General features: G+C 54.4%; 1 long non-coding RNA gene and 1 pseudogene across 1 annotated transcript; one reads left to right on the forward strand and one right to left on the reverse strand.

Annotated features, from left to right (window-relative positions):
- Positions 1-2,928: 2,928 nt before the first annotated feature.
- Positions 2,929-15,671, reverse strand: LOC107505541. Its single transcript, XR_004955915.1, has 3 exons — positions 15,232-15,671; positions 7,786-9,098; positions 2,929-5,888 (listed from the first exon to the last, which is right to left on the reverse strand). It is a non-coding gene; the product is annotated as an uncharacterized LOC107505541 (long non-coding RNA).
- On the forward strand, positions 10,674-10,792 carry LOC118613941 (annotated as a pseudogene).
- Positions 15,672-15,740: the final 69 nt, after the last annotated feature.

Raw genomic sequence — 15,740 nt, forward strand, 5'->3', positions numbered from 1 at the left:
TCCTAGTAGCCACATGGAGAAAAGTAAAAGATGCAAGTGACATTTATTTCATTTATCCCAATATAGCCAAAATAGTATCAGTGTACCATCTAATCAACGTGAAACATTATGGAGACATTTTACTTTTTTTTGTTGTTTTTTTTTTTTTGACCTACTAAGCCTTCGGAATCCTGTGTGCCTTTTACGCATCTCAGTCCGGACGCGCTGCCCTTTCAAGGGCCGCGTTGTGGGGAAACGGGCCCAGAGAGGACTTGGCAGCTCCGCTGCCGTCTGGCGTCTGGTCTCCAGGGTTGGCACATCCTTTTGTCTTTGTCCTCCACCCCTGCAGATACGTTAGTAAAGTTTAGCGGTGGATATTTCCGGCGCGCCATGAGCCACAGCATGGGCGTCCTCCATCCGTCCTTCAACCCGAGCCAGATCCTCCGTGAACAAATGGAGAGATACCTCCCCGCTAACATCCACCAGCTCATCTCCGGCAGAGTGTTCATCTCACTCACCAGAGTGTCCGACTGGGGAAACGTCCTGGTGTCAGAGTTTCAGACCAAAGATGAAGTCTTGGACGTAAGCGGTCTGTCTGTCCGCGCGTGTCGTCAGATCGGAAAGGCTGTCTCGTTTTGGCAGTAACACAGAGAGGGCTGTCACAGGCCACCTGCCCCATCCCTTAAGGTGCGAGAGAACCTGGCGGACATGCTGCTGTCTGCTTCCTGTCCCGCGCTGACGCGAACTCGGTGTGCCCCCAGTGGTCTGGTCCGTAGCATACGTAAACCCCGCACGCTCTGGGGAAGTTATAAATAATCCCTCCCGTCCTTCCAGACTTGGCTCGTGACCGCCTCCTTTGGGGACCCTGTCCCAACAATGCATGGACCTTAGTGAGGACACCTTGGGTGAAGCCCCTCGAGGTGGGAGCATGTCTTATGTGCCCTTGATGCCTAGCACAGAGGTGATCGTTTATAATATCGAAATACCATTTCATTTGGCTGATGCCTTTTATGACAGGTGAACGGAGTACATTTCACTGAATACAGGTCTCCACAAGAGAGCGGCAACATCTCGCGAGGCAGCTGGGATCATCTACACTTAACTTTATTTCTGGAAGTGTTTTCTAGACAGCCAGCTCCCGTCCATTCTCACATGAGCCTGTTCTCCCAGTGAGTCGGCATTGCGTCCTGCCGGATGCTCCCTAGAAGGCTGCCGCTCCAGGTGTGGGCCCCCGATAGGGAGCATCCGCGTCACCTGGAAGCCTGTTAGACATGCCCTCTTAGGCCCCACCTCCCCCACCTGCTGTATCAGGATCCCGGACAGGGGCACAGAGTCTGTGGGTCCACATGCTTTCCAGGTGAGTCTCGCAAATATCGGCATTTGTGAGGCTCTCATCTAGTCCCTTCTGTCTGTGAGCCAGCAACTCTTGGTCCTGTCTTTGATGGCCTGGTGTAACTCTCGTGGGAAGCAGGGACGGCAAGTTGATATCCATAGATAGTGTTGCTAAGGCTCTTATACTTAGGCCTGAAATATAAGTGTGTAGGTTGGTTCATCGTTAAAGCACCTACTCTGTAGAAAGACTGTTTTTGAGGCTCGTGGCTCTTTGCACTTGGAGGAGGCTTACGAAGGCCCAGGGGGATACAGGGCAGACCGTCCTGGCCTTTGGCTTCACTTCCTTTTGTCTTCACAGGCCATGGTTTGTTCCTGCTTCATCCCCATCTATTGTGGCTTAATCCCTCCTTCCTTCAGAGGCGTGGTGAGTGCTTTTAAATTGTGTTTGCGTGTTTCCTGCCTGCAAGGTGCTAGGCTCAGGCACCCTAGGACCCCAGAGGCAGAGCCTTGTGTCTCTCAGCCTTCAGAGAGAGATTCCATAGCCTCCACCCACCCCTGGCCTCCCAAGCTGCCTGGGCAGCAGCACGAACTCACCTAGCATCAGTTCTCTGGCTATCTGGAAGGTAAGCCGGTTCACTTAACCTTCACATGAGCACGGAAGATAGGTGCCCTGTGGCCCAGTTAAAGTATCAGACGTGTTAAGAACTGGTTCTTGCCTAAGATAGGGCTTTATTCTCCAGCCCACAGTTTGGCCCAGAACCTGCTGACAGGGCGATCGTTGGTTCCATTCAACACATCTGGTAACATGTGTGGCTAATCCTGCACCCCGCTGCAGCAGAGACGTGACAGTCAGGGTGTTTGTCCTGCAGGCTCTGGGTTAGATGCGGGACAAGCCTGGGCTGTCTGGCAGCCTCTTTCTGGCGCAGCAGCTATCGACCAGAGGTGATTTGGTCCCCCCACCCCAGGACATCTGGCAGTGTCTGGAGACAGTTTAGGCTGTCGCGACTGGGGGAGATTTCCTGGCATTGGTTTGAGACGGGCAGACTATCCGCGTTGTACCAAAACAGGCCTGCCCAGCCTCAGGTGGTTGAGTGGTGCGGCTGCTGGAAAACGTGCCCAGATGCCACTTGTCGTGGGTTAACAGGGTGTTTTCTGAGGGCTGTCTAGGTCCCACATTTACTAAAGCCCGTCTTGCTTTCAGGGTGCGGAGAGAGATGGGGTCACAGGAGAAGCATCTTGTCCAAGTTTTCCCAAGTAGCAAGGGTGACTGGAGTTGAACCCACGGGCTCCTATCTCCTCTGGGGCACGATTTACATCACACTGTCCCCAGTGCACACAGTGCACACGATGCAGGCACACCTTTGGGTGCCCCCCTGGGCTCAGGACTTGGTCAGCACGGTGTGGACCGGATCCCAGCCTCCGTCTGCCCCTTCGCCAGGCACCTTTTGTGTGGTGCACAGTCTGTGCAACCCCGAATGCCAGCCTAGCACCTGGCCTGGCACAGGAATGCTCAGTAGGATTTGTCCAGCGATCCCCAGGCCCCATCCTCTCACGGGGGCAGCCTGTGGCACTGAGGAGCCTCTGTCCGTAATCAGAAAAACACAAAACGCCAGCACAGAGTTTCTGACAGGGTGTCTTTTTTATCTCTTAAAAGCGATACATAGACGGAGCGGCGTCTAACAATACGCCCTTCTTTGATGCCAAAACGACCGTCACCATGTCCCCCTTCTATGGAGAATATGACATCTGCCCTAAGGTCAAGTCCACGAACTTTTTTCACATGGAATTTTCCAGGTCCTCTTTTCAATTCTGCTCAGACAACTTACACCTGTTGACCCATATCCTGTTCCCCAAGAATGTCAAGGTGAGTGGGGAGCTGTGTTCTGGGGTGCAGCTCTTCTTTGCCTTCCTGTTTGCCTGGAGATCCACCAGTTGTTCTCCATGCAAACAAACAAACAAACAAACAAACAAACAGAAACAAAGCCCTCGCTGCATGGGGACTTGGAGAAGAGGCCCATGTCCCGGGCCGGTGCTGCCCCACTTCAGTCACTGGAACCGCCGGGGACATTCAGAGAGCCCCGCCGCTCCGGCCCTGCTTCCAGGGGCTGCGGTTTAAATTACGTACAGTCGGCTCTCCCTGTCCACGGGTTTCGCACCCGCGGATTCAAGCATCCACAGATTCAACCAACTGAAAATAAAATATATTAAAAAAACAACAACAACAACAACAGAAAGTTCCAAAAAGGAAAACTTGAATTAGCCGCTCCCTGAGCCCTACAGGGAATCCACAGGAAGGAAGTGATGTGTAGACACACCTGGCCGTAGCCTACACGCAAATGTAGGTTATATGCAAATCCTGCACGATTTTATACAAGGGACTGGAGCACCTGTGGATCTTGGTATCTGAGGGGGTTCCTGGAACTAGTCCCCCACAGATACCAGGGGACGGCTGCTCTGGGTAGGGTCTGAGCAGAAGCGTTTTTTTGTCACGCAGGTGATTCTTACATGGAGCCGGTCACGAACCACACTGCATTTGGTGGTCTAATCGTTTTCAGCGGTGGTTGTCATACGCCTTGCCACCCTAACCCAGTGAGAGAATCCATCACGTGTGCTGGGGAAAAAGGCCGCCCCATGCCGCGTGCATCCCACACGTGACAGCCGGTCTGCGTGTGTGGCCGGACGCTGGCACGTACAGGGGGCAGCTGTTACGGTCTCAGGGGTGACGAGCACAGGCCCCTGTGGTGCTGAGGTGCCAGCGACAGCTCCACGGAGGGGTCTCCTTCATGCCAGTTCCACAGGAAGGGGGTGGCTGTCTCCCAGAGCAGAGACCTTTGTCCGGTCTTGGGCACACGGAAGTGGCTGTTTAGGAGTCTCTAGTTTGTCTATCTGTCTTCAGATGATGTTTAAATATGGTTGTCATGGCAGTTAACTTAATCGATCTGTTTACAGGACTTCACGGAGCACTGCATTCAAGGGTATTTAGATGCAGCCAGGTTCTTAGAAGAAAATGGTATGTCTGGGTGGGGAAGCCCCTTGCCTGAGCCTTGGGGAACCCGAGGTTGGGGTGAGCCAGGTCACTCAGCCCACCTGTTAGCCCTGTGAGCTAGGAAGTCTTGGCCCATTGTGCAAGAGGGGGGCGGGGCCTGGAGACCACGCTGCACTCACTGAAGGGCTGAAGGGCGGAGCTGGGATTTGAACCCCGGATATCTGGGTGCCAGAGCTCGCTCTCCTTCCACAGTGTCGCCTGTCTGGAGCCAGTTCCGTTTTTTCTTCTGTTTGAATGATTTGTGAACCTTAAAGTGTCAATCAGAACCGTTGTCTCCAGCCAGGTGTAGGCAACGCCCCCTGGACTAGCTGTCCTTTCTGGGACACGTTCCTGCCTTCCAGTCATCTGGGATGCAGAGTTGGGTTCCAGGAATATCACAGTGGAACCAAATGGTAGATGCGTTTTGGAGCTGGTTTTTGGGATACTACAAGCTGGTTCTCCTGTTGGTTCCCACTCCTTTGACCGAGCCCCTGGAGACCGCGTCGTTAAGAGGACATACATGTATCATCCGCTCAGACAGTATTAATCGTGCACCTTTTAGGTGCCACGCCATCGGCTGTGTGCTAGGGACAGCGGGCAGCGGAAGGCGTGGCCTGCCCGGCTCTCACCACCTGGCGGTTGGGAGCGCAGCGCCGTCACTGGGAGGGCGATGGCGGAGGGATCCGCGAGGCACAGGAACCCACGGGGACCCTCTGGGGGTGAACAGGGGCGGTCTAGGCCTGGGGCGCATGAGTGTGAGCCCTACAGGCCGCAGAGTGTAGTGCATGGGGGGACAGAAAGAAGGCGTGTGTAGCTGGAGGGGCAGGGGCTGGGGGACTGAGAGCTGGACAGAGGAGGAGGACAGGCTGGCGTCGGGGGCCGGGTGCGGCTTCGCGTCGTGCAGCAGTGGGGCGCCGTAAGGGCCGCCGTGCAGGGGCAAGGAAGCTCGGAGCGGCGCGGGGAGGGCGCTGGGCAGGGCCCGAGGGGACAAGGCTCCGAGGCGACGGGCGAGAGATTTGGGCAGAGGACGACTTGAGGATGAACGGGTGGCTTTCGGCCTCAGGTTCAGGGTGCTCAGGAGGGTGAGGTTCGCAGGAAGGCTGGCGACGTGACACACCGCGCGGGACGTGGTGGGCCACAACCCCGCCCCGCCCGCCGAGGGCATTTTCGGATGGTCGTGTTGGAGGCGTCTGACGTCAGGGTCCGAAGTTCTGGAGAACAGTCCGGGCTGGGAATGAAATTTGGGGTGATCTGGGCATGAATGATGGCGATGGACCCCACGGGGGTGCACTCAGCTTCCTCGCCGCCTTTGGGCACAGCCGCCTCCCCCTTGGGCCTCCGTTTCCACATCTGTAGCGTGGGGAGTTCAGAGTAAATGGAGTCCCGGCCATCCTTAGCGCTTCTCAAGACTGGCCTGTGGCGGAGCGTTCGCAGCATCAGTGCTGGGTTTGGGATTCAGCACCTAAGTGCGGTCCTCGGCCGGGCTGGGCCTCCCCCCACCCGCGGGGGTGGGTCAGGTGCCGTCCACCAGGAACAGGTTCTTTGAAACTACCTGAGGGAAAGTGAAGGAAAGCAGTGTGTCTGCAGAGAAGTGTAAACAGGAGGTGCGGCTGGGCGAGCACAGCGTGGGCGTTGGGGGGCAAGACCCCTGCCCGAGCCGAGGTGAGTGGAGCAGCCGTGGCCTCTGCCACTAGCTGTCCCCTGCACCCGCCCAGCGTGCTGACTCTGCGAGAGCAGGCACTGGCTGAGACCGCCTGCCCCACCCCGCACCCTCACCCGCTGGTGCTGTTTTCAGGGCCATCACCGACGTCAGACCTGGGTTCGAATCCCGCTCTAGACGCAGACGGGCTCTGTGCTTCCGATTCCCCAGCTGAAAAGCGGACACGATGATAACGGTAGCAGCTGAGTGGCCGCCGCAGGGCCGGAGAGGTTTCTAACTCAGGGCCCAGGACGCAGGCTTCCCCGGCAGTGTGATCCTGGTTATTAGAATTGAGCTGCAGTGCACATGGTCCAACCTCACAGGTCCACGCGTGGCTGAGGGGCCCGCAAGGCTAGTGAGCGGCCCAGCCGGGAGCCGATGGACATCTGTGTGGCTCCAGAGCCCACACTTCTTTCTGCCTAGCATGAATGCCTACCCTCGTCCTCTGCCTGGCGCTGCGCTGACGCCAGGCCTGCAGCTCCTGGGGCCACTGGCCTCCATCTCCTGTGGGTGGGTGAATGAGTAGTCATGCCTGCCACTCAAAGTTGCCTAATGACTTATCTATAGGTATCTGTAACAGGCCTCAGCCATGCCTGAGTTCATCCTCACAAGAGCCAGATGTCCCCGTGCCCTGCTGTGAAACCATGGACCTGCGGGCTTCCCCGGGGTTGGCCGCCTGGCCGGTGAGCCCTAAGAAGGAGCTGCTGGACCACCTGTGCCACGGGCCTCTGCCCTTGGACAAGAGCATCCTGGAAAAGATGTCACCCAGGCTCATTTTAGGTGCTGACTCCTCAGGGGCAGGGTGGGAGAGGATGTTCTCTGTGACTGAGGGACCGACAGGGTTCCTGTCCTGTGTGTTAGGGAGGAAGGTGATGCAGACACCCCATGGGGGAAGAAATGGGCGGAGCTCCACTTCAGGGCAAAGCCTCCCCGGACCTAGGGGCCTTGGTCAGCCTCCTTTCCCAGGGGAACATGGCCAGAAGAAAATGAACTCCGGCTGAGCTCGTTTGAGTTACCAGATACGCTCTCGACTCTCGGGTCTGGGTGTACTGGATTTCGGGGGTCCCGAGGACGGGCCCGTTCTTTCAGAACGCTGTTCTCTGCCTGTCCAAAAGCCTTTCCTGACTTTCCCCTCCCCCTAGACCCATGATTTTGACCTTCATTTAACGGTGCTATATTTTATCATGCCAGCCAATATCAGATGGCTATATGAGTGCACAAAGCTTCCAATCCGGCATTTAGAGACATTCAAAGGTGAACGGGATGCCGTTCTCTGCCCCCGAAGCCCTAGGATTCACATTAACCCGCAGCTGCCCAGGTTACCATGATTTGAGTTGTCCTGAGGTCATTACAAAGGGGGAAATAGAAGGCCGGGGAAATCTAGGCAGAAGGAGATGGAATCCAGCTGAAGGGTCAAGGCACTATTTTGGCTCACGAAGCCGGTGGCATGTTTGAGAGTCTGTGCACTCCAAAAACAGTTGTTAATTTAAAAGAGTCATTATTTGGGAGCCCTGCGCCGGTAGGCTGTCCAAGGGCTGTGCTGGGCGCATGCCCAGTTCGATCTCATTTGCAAATGCTTCAGATACGTTGGCTGCCAAGGTTTGTGTCTTTCACAGAAGTTCCAAGCACTGCCTGGGTGATTGTAGTTTGCTTTCTACACTGGTTCCCACCCCCAAATTATATTTTTCAGAATTGAATAGAACATTTAAGAAAGAAAACAAATTCATGAGCGGGATTCGCAACTCCTTACCTGCTAAGGTAATGTCCTACGTGATGTTGCCCTGTACGCTGCCCGTGGATTATGTGATTGCCATGGCCTGGAGGTGAGAGCTATATTTGGCGCTGTGTCTCCGTCATGGGATTGAGTGAGCATCGGGGGTCCTTGTGCAGCAGGATGAGGCTCAGTTTACGTAGGCTGGCTCACTTCCTTCCTCATTGCTGTTGGGGGCTTGTCGCTTCCGGTGGGTCTCCACTGTCATTTGGGGATTTTACTCATGGTAGGGAAGGGCGTGAGGCACACACGGTCCATGCTGGAAGCCTGGACATTTGCACTGCCTCAGCTTTCTTCAGATTGACTTTGGCATTGACTTTCTTTTTAGTGAACTAATCCACCATGTCCTTCAGCCCGCCTTTTAAAGCCCAACCCATCTTTCAAAATCCAGCCTTGGTCTCCCACCGTTGGTGAACCCTGCCAGGCCCTTCCCCGCCCTGCTGAATTGGTCTCTTGCTCCCACACAGCCTGGCCCTGTGTCGAGGTTCAAGCATTTATTGGAGCCCAGACCTGGGGTCTTTTTTGTGTCTGGAGGGTTGGAGGTGTGCAAGGGAGTGGTTAGGCCTCTTCAGCGGCTTCATCTGTCGGGCTGGCATGTGGCCAAGTGCAGCAGGGCTGGGTGGAGGGCGTGGTGTCTCATTCACAAGTGCTGGGCTTCATGGTCAGCGGGCATCTGGCCACGGATGAGTAGAATCCTGGAAAACTCAAGGCTTCTCCTTTTATTTTCATGTAACTCCCTTGAGTTTTCCTGTCTTAATTAAAAGTGGCCTAACTTTCCTTCAGAGCTTTTAGGCAGGATTGGTGATTTATCAGATTGGTGTTAGAGGTGACCCTGGTGGTTTACCAGGGTGCGTACTGTGAGATAGTTTTTGTTTTGGCCCGCCTTTGTGCTGACGTGGTGCGTGTGTGTGTGTCTCTGGTTTACCTCTCGCAGACTGGTGAAGTGGCTTCCACATGGTCATGATGATATCCAGTGGCTATATTCGATAACCTTCCAGATTTGCTCTCGAGTGATGACGCGTCTGTTCCCCACCTACAGGTGAATGACTTGCTGGCGGGGGTGTGGGTTGGATGGGCATCCCTCCCATCTGATCAGGCCTTGTGTGCCATCCTGGAAGCATTGCTGAGTGGCTGACTGGTGGTAAAGGGCTTATCCTTTATTGCCGGGGCGGGGGACCTTGCAGTCCAGTCTGCGTTATAGCGTGGCCCAGTAAGGCTGCTGCTGTCTGAATTCTGCACACTGATTCATCGCAAGAAGGGCTTTGATCTGGTCACGTAGGTTGGATCTCATCCTGGAAATCATGGGCTTTGGCTTTCTTACCTGTTCCATGGGGGTGATCCCCACCTTCTCGCTGGGTTTCTGTGGGGCTTTGGGGACCCCCTAGCACAGTACTGGGCACACTGCGGGCACTCAGAAGATGGGGCTTCAGGTGTCAAGGGTTCAGAGCAGGGAGTGGCAGGACCCAGTTTGCAGTGGGAATGGCTGGAGGAGGCTGGATCTTGGGCTCTGACGGGCAGCAGGCTCACCATCGAGATGGCAGCTGCATTGGCCCAGGCAAGGATGGGAGGGTGTGGTCTCTACAGACCCCGTGGGGCTGAGAGGTGCCCGAGGTGCCCATGGGTTCTGCCAGCAGAGGTTCCAGCTGAACGCCCTGGGGCTGGCCACATCCTGTGGGAGTGGGGCAGCCGGTCAGGAGGCCCGGGCAGGCGGTGTGGCTGCAGGATGCCCTGGAGGGTGAGATGCTTTGTGTAGAGAAAATTAATAGGCTCCATTGTACCTATGGATGTCCAGAGGGAGGTGTCCAGGTGGCTGAGAGGGCCACAGGCTTAGAGGCCCAGGTGGCGACATCAGCCTGGCACTGAGGGGCGGGGAAAGTGTGGCTTTGAGCGGGACCACCCTGCAGTGGCCAGAGCGTGCTCGGAGGTGGACAGTGTGTATCTATCCTTGCTGACACTGAGGATGGCCACTGAGCTAGCGCTGTTTATTTCAGTTCCCAGATGCTGGCCAGCGGCCAGCGGCCTACCCACACACACCAGAGCATGACAGGAACCTCAGGCCTCCCCGCTCCACATGCACCTGGATGCCTGCCCCATGGGCTGACCGGGGCAGGCCAAAACTGAGGCTGCCCAGCGACCCGCCCTCCAGTCCGGCCTGCAGAGTCTCTGCTGGGGGCGGGAGGGGCCCCTCTTCCCCTACTTTTTTTAACCAGGAAGAGCAAGTCCAGTACCTTCCTTGTGAGTTGTCAGACCTTTCCCATGTTTGTGTGGCTACCCCCACGCTGCCATTGACTGCCCCATGTCTGTGACGGATGGAATCCGGCCTCTGTGCTGAATTTATTGTGTACCGAAACCAAAGGCAATCGATTTGTTCTTACAATAAAGCTAGGAAGCTACTTTTGGTATTCTCGGGGGTCCAGTGATGAAAGAAGTCTAATATGGAAGCCCCCGCATGAGTTGGGTCAGCCGGTTGGTACGTGACCACCGTGTGACAACCGCCATATGGAGGGCCTGCCGCTGTCTGTGTCTTGCACCCCCGGGCGTCCCAGGGACAGGTTCCTGGAGTGGCTGGTGTTTGGACAGGGGGACCTGGGGGTTAGGGGGAGAGAGGAGCAGGATTGGGCTCCCTGAACAGGAAGCAGTTAGCACACGGCGGGAGAGGGTGCCGTCCTCCTCTAAGAAGGGCGTTACCCATCGGGGACGTTAAAAGACAGGAACTGATTTACCTTTTTGAATATCTTTTTGATCTAGCCTAATTATTTGATAGTTTTGTATAAAATATAACTGAATTTTTATCTATCAAATTATGCATTATGTAAATTAGTGAGATGTTAGGAGAACACGCCTTAAACAAACAAAAAAAAAATCCAGTCTATGGCCATGCCACCCTGAACAAGCCTGATCCTGTCTGATCTTGGAAGCTAAGCAGGTTCAGGCCTGGTTGGTACTTGGATGGGAGACCACCTAGGAAAAGCAGGTGCCGTAGGCATAAAAAATTAAAAAAAAATAAAAAATAAGGGATTGTAAGCTGACAAGGTCCTTGTGAGGTCAACCAAGGGTTGCCTCACCTTAAAATAAAAAAAAGACTAAGTTCTGATGATGGTTATCATGTTACAATTTGTCATTACATTTTGTTGTGCTTATGTGTTTCCCAGCTTTCTATGTGAATGTAGGTTACTTCAGAAAATAACTCTTAATAAACATGATTTTAAAAACGCTTTCCCTGGACTCAGCGTTCTTTCTAAGGAGCCACGGTGTCCGGGTCCTGTTCCTCCCTCACAGCTGAACTCCTTTAAGACACACCCACACTTGAGGTTTGTGGTCTGGCTCTGCCAGACAGCTCCGCTAGACAGCTCCGCCAGGCCAGGTGGCCTCCAAGTGCTCCTTCCTGGGCACCGAACCAGACTCTGCTTCTAGAATCCTTCTCTTTCCTCTGAGACCCTATACTGGCTTCTTCTCAACCTTGGGTGTTGGGCTCGTCCCCAGGCTTGGGATGTGCCTGCTTTGCTGAGTGTGCACAGCTGCTCCTGGAGGCAGTGGGGGAAGAGGGTGGTCCTCAGAGTGAGCAAAGACTCTCCCCCCCACCCCAGTTTCTGGCTCAGGTGAGGGTCGGGCCCACATGTCCACTTACCCCCTGGCCTGCTCTGCCTGGCCATCCCCGAGCCAGGAACTCAGGGATGGGTGATCTCTGTGAGATGACCCAGCCTTCCTCACTGCCTGAGACGTGGGTTTGCTTTTCTTAAGGGAACCAGTCCAGTCACGAAACTGCATTTCTACTTCTGATGGGACCAGATCGGCACTTCATAAACCAAGTTTTCTGGAATGACGGCAGATGTCATTAGGCGATTTGATCGGTTAGGATAGGCTGGGTTTGCTGCGTTTAATGAAAACTGCCGAAGGGTTTATTTCTCATATGTCATTCTTGACTGACTCAGCCTGAAGACATCCCACCATCTGGAAGGGCGGTTATCACTGTGTTGGGGGAAAGGAGATTGGTGCTTAAAGGTTTGCATCCAGAAGTGACTTGTATCCCTTCAGCTGACAACTTTGTGACCAAAGTGAGTCGCGTGGATGAGGACAGGGAAATGCAATTGGTATCTTTTGCCCCAAAAGAGGAGCACTAGAAATGCTGGTGAATAGCGCCACTGAAAAGCCCCGAGGATTCCTCAAAAACAAACCCAAAAGGTCTCTACGACCCAACAAGTTCAGGAAATACGGGGTCAAAGAAACTGAAACAGGTATATGTACCGCGGGGCTTCTCGGAGCCTTTAACATGTGGATGTGTATTGTGACTTGTCAGAGACGGTGTTTGAGGGTCAAGCTGTGACCCTGTGTTCCTGACATGTCCCAGTGTCCTGTCCACAGTAGGCTCTTGAGTATTTGGCTCATGACTTTTTTTGAAATCTGCAGGTCAACCTCATGGCTTACCTGTGAGAAGAGGCTTGCTTGAGAATGAGGGAGGAAATGCAGGAAGAAAACCTAGTTTATTCAGTGTTTAGGATGTGCGCACCCCATGCTTTATCTCAGTAAATCCTCCTATACCTTTATGCTTCAGGAATTGCTATCGTCTTCATTTCATACATGGGGAAACTGAGGATTGGGGAACCAGCAGAATCAATTTCAAGTAAGCGTCCAGTTTCTGTGACCCGTGCTTAAAATTTGCTCAGTCTCCTTGATTCTCTTTGACAATCTCCATCATAGTTACACGCCTGAAATAGGTGCGGGGGTTGGGGGTTAGTGAGGCCCCAGAAGTCTCACTTGGGTGGCCAGGGGCAGGTATCCTGGGTCCCAGAAGCTGGGCCTATGGGCACAGAGCCCAGAGCACTGAGGGCCCTGCCAGTTAGCTGTGTGTTTGAGCTTCTCTTCACAGGGACACCTGGTAGCTGCCGCCTGTTTTGTGTACTCTACCCCTTCCTTTTAAAATTGCCCTTGAAAGGGGGGAATCCAGGGCTGGGAGGCTTCTGAGCTATCGTCTATTTTAGCCTCATATTGTCCCCAGTCCCTGGTGTCTGTGGGCATCACGCAGAGGTGACTAAGGGTGTGAGGCCACATCAGACTCTCCTGTGTTTGGGTCTCACCTGGATTTAGGTTAAGTCACTTACTCTCTAAGCCTCAGTTTCACATTCTAAAAAAGGCCACCTCACTGGGATGGTGAAATATGACCGTTTTACAAAAAACACTTAGCGCCGTGCCTGGCACACTACAGGGGCAGCCAGTCTTTGGCGGGTGTTCTCTCTGGGGTGGACATGGCTTTATGAGGCACCTACTGTCACTAACCCTGCTTTCCTAAAGAGGAAACTGACCGACAGAGGGACAAGTCTCACTAAAGTCCACACAGCTTAGAAGTGGTGGGTGGGGTCGTGACTGAACCACAGTGGTCTGGCCATAAAGCCGCTCTCGTGGCCACTACATGGGGGCTAGTCTGGTGTTTGTGACCCCCTGGCAAGTGGAGATACAAAATGGGCTTAAAAGCCTGCAAATGCCCACGACCTATTACTTCCTAGTGTGAGATATAAACCAATTTTAAAAATCTTCAGTAGAACTTGGCCCTTAGCCATCCCATCCCATTATTTTAGAGAGGAGGAAACTAAAACTGACACTAAGAGTTGTGACCTGCCCCGGGTCACACGGCTCATTTTAACACCGTTCTTCTGCCAGCCGAAGCCCATGCCCTTTCCTCTGCCTCCAGGCCCAGAAGCCGCCCACCGGGCCGGGCCACCCATACCCTTCTCCTTTCATGCCAGGCTGTCCTTTCTGCCTGGACTCGCCTGTGTCCTGTGTCCTGCACCTCCCACCAATGCCCTGCCTCCTCGCCCTGTGCCCCTGCCCTGCGGCCCTGCCCCTCTCCCAAGATTTCTGACCAGCTTCCGCCGAAGACTTTTGAAACTAGTGGTGAAGGAGGACATGGAAGCAAAGACTGTTTGCTTCCGGGCAAAAGACTGTTTGCTAGCGGGCAAAAGAATGACCAGACTGACTCCTTTAAAATTCAGATTTCCAGGTTCTCCTGGTCAGAGATTCTGACTCATCAGGTCAGGGCTGAGGCCCAGGAATGAGCATTTTCACTGATCACCCCAGAGGGACGCTGGCATGATCTCTAGGACACAGTAAGAGAAATGGTGCTGGGGGCTGGGAACACTTAGTGGCAGGGGGCTGGGGTGGGGCTGTGACTGACTCTCTCGGGAGTGAGGTCAGGTATGGGCTGAGGCCTGAAGGCTACGTAGGTACTCCCAGGCAGAGGGGCCACAGAAGGGCACCCCTAGGCATAAGGAACAACGTGAGCAAAAGCAGGAGACCGGGATGAGGAGAAGAATGAATCACCTTCAATTTCCTGCCAATACAATAATAACGGCATCACCTATTTACTGAGGAGGCACTGCGCTAAGCACTAGAAGGAACGCAGCCATGGATACGACGGGATGGCCTGGTGGGCATACTGGAGGGTCTGTCCTCCCTGCTGGATCCTCTCCCAGCTCCCCACAGCTCCCCAGTCTGTGGCTGGGGGGCATCTGCTCAGAGATGAGGCAGTCTGCCCCAGCCCAGGGTGGAGAGCAATAACTCAGCAAACATCCACTGAGTCCCTACAGCAGTCCAGGCATTGTGCTAGCGTCTGGGCTTCAGGAGAGAATGGGACAGACTGGGCCCCACCCGCTCGGGGCTGACAGTCCAGCTGGGAAGGCAGATGGATAGGTCAACCTGTAAGGAGCATAGCGAGGGAAGAACAGGGGCCTGGCAGGTGCCAACTTCTTCCTCTTTCCAGGCAAGAAGGTATGTGGACTTTGCATATTTACCCGAGAGATGCTGATGGTTTAGGGTGCTGCTATTTTTTTTATTTTCATTTTTTTAACCTGAGGGCTTCTGCTCTAGAGCAGAACCACCTGGGGGAACTGTTTAAACTCCCTGGACCGCTTTCCGGCACTATCAGTGGGCCCCGGATCAATTAAATCAGAATCCCAGAGGTGGTTTGGGCAACAGAGATGGCGGGGGTGGGCGTGGGGGTGGGGGTGGTGGCGGTGATGGTGTGTGTTTTCCAGTATATTTTTCACCGCGCCCCCTACCCTCTGCCCTCTGGCGACCATCACCTTGTTCTCGGTGTCTGTTGCTGTTTTGTTGGTTCATTCGTTTTAGGGTGCTGCTATTTAAATGGACAGGGCGTCAGGGTCCCTGGGAGTGGGGTAAAATAAGTGAAATGATAATGCTATTAGGAAGGGGTAGAAACAGGAGTCGACCTAATACTGGTACTTCCTCTTCTCTCATTCTCTGGCTCATTGCACTTATTATTTAAGTCTCATTACAGTAAATGTGTGTATGTGTGTGTGGGGGGGGCGCGGGTAGCTGTTCCCACCGCCCAGGCCCGTGAATGGTCGCGGCCCAACCCTTGGATGACCCTCACTAATATTTACTGGTTGCAGCTGAATAAGCGTCACTTACCCGCCGCTCACCGAGCGCCCTGCGCTGTGCCACTCGTTTCCACATTACGTCTCGCACGCACAAGCCCTATTAATCCAACCCCGTGAAGCAGATGTGACTCTCACCTTCGGGTTTCAGTGACTTGAAAGGGTCCGTCGGTCTGCAGGAGGAGCGTAGGGCGACAATCGGATTCGGGCAGCTCCAGACGCTGAGTGACACAGCCGTGTGTGGGGATCCTCGGGGCTCTCGTAGGAACGAACGTGAGTACCAGACCGAGGTGCCAGGAGGGTTAACGGTAAGACCTGGGTGAAGCCCTGGCGCACTCATCAACTGGTCCAGTACCTCCCAGGGGCAAATCCGGACAACTGTTATTAGCAGAACTTCACGCAGACCCAAACTCCACGTGCCAGCAGCTTCGCAGGCCTCATTGGACACTCTGCGCTTGCGCGGACTCCAGGCCGTAGGTCCTCTCGGCGTTTGCATGAACATCCGGGTTACAGACTCTTAGGCCCAATGAGCGAAAGCACTGT

Source organism: Rousettus aegyptiacus, unplaced genomic scaffold (assembly GCF_014176215.1).
Source record: "Rousettus aegyptiacus isolate mRouAeg1 unplaced genomic scaffold, mRouAeg1.p scaffold_m13_p_2, whole genome shotgun sequence".
Lineage (NCBI taxonomy): Eukaryota > Metazoa > Chordata > Mammalia > Chiroptera > Pteropodidae > Rousettus > Rousettus aegyptiacus.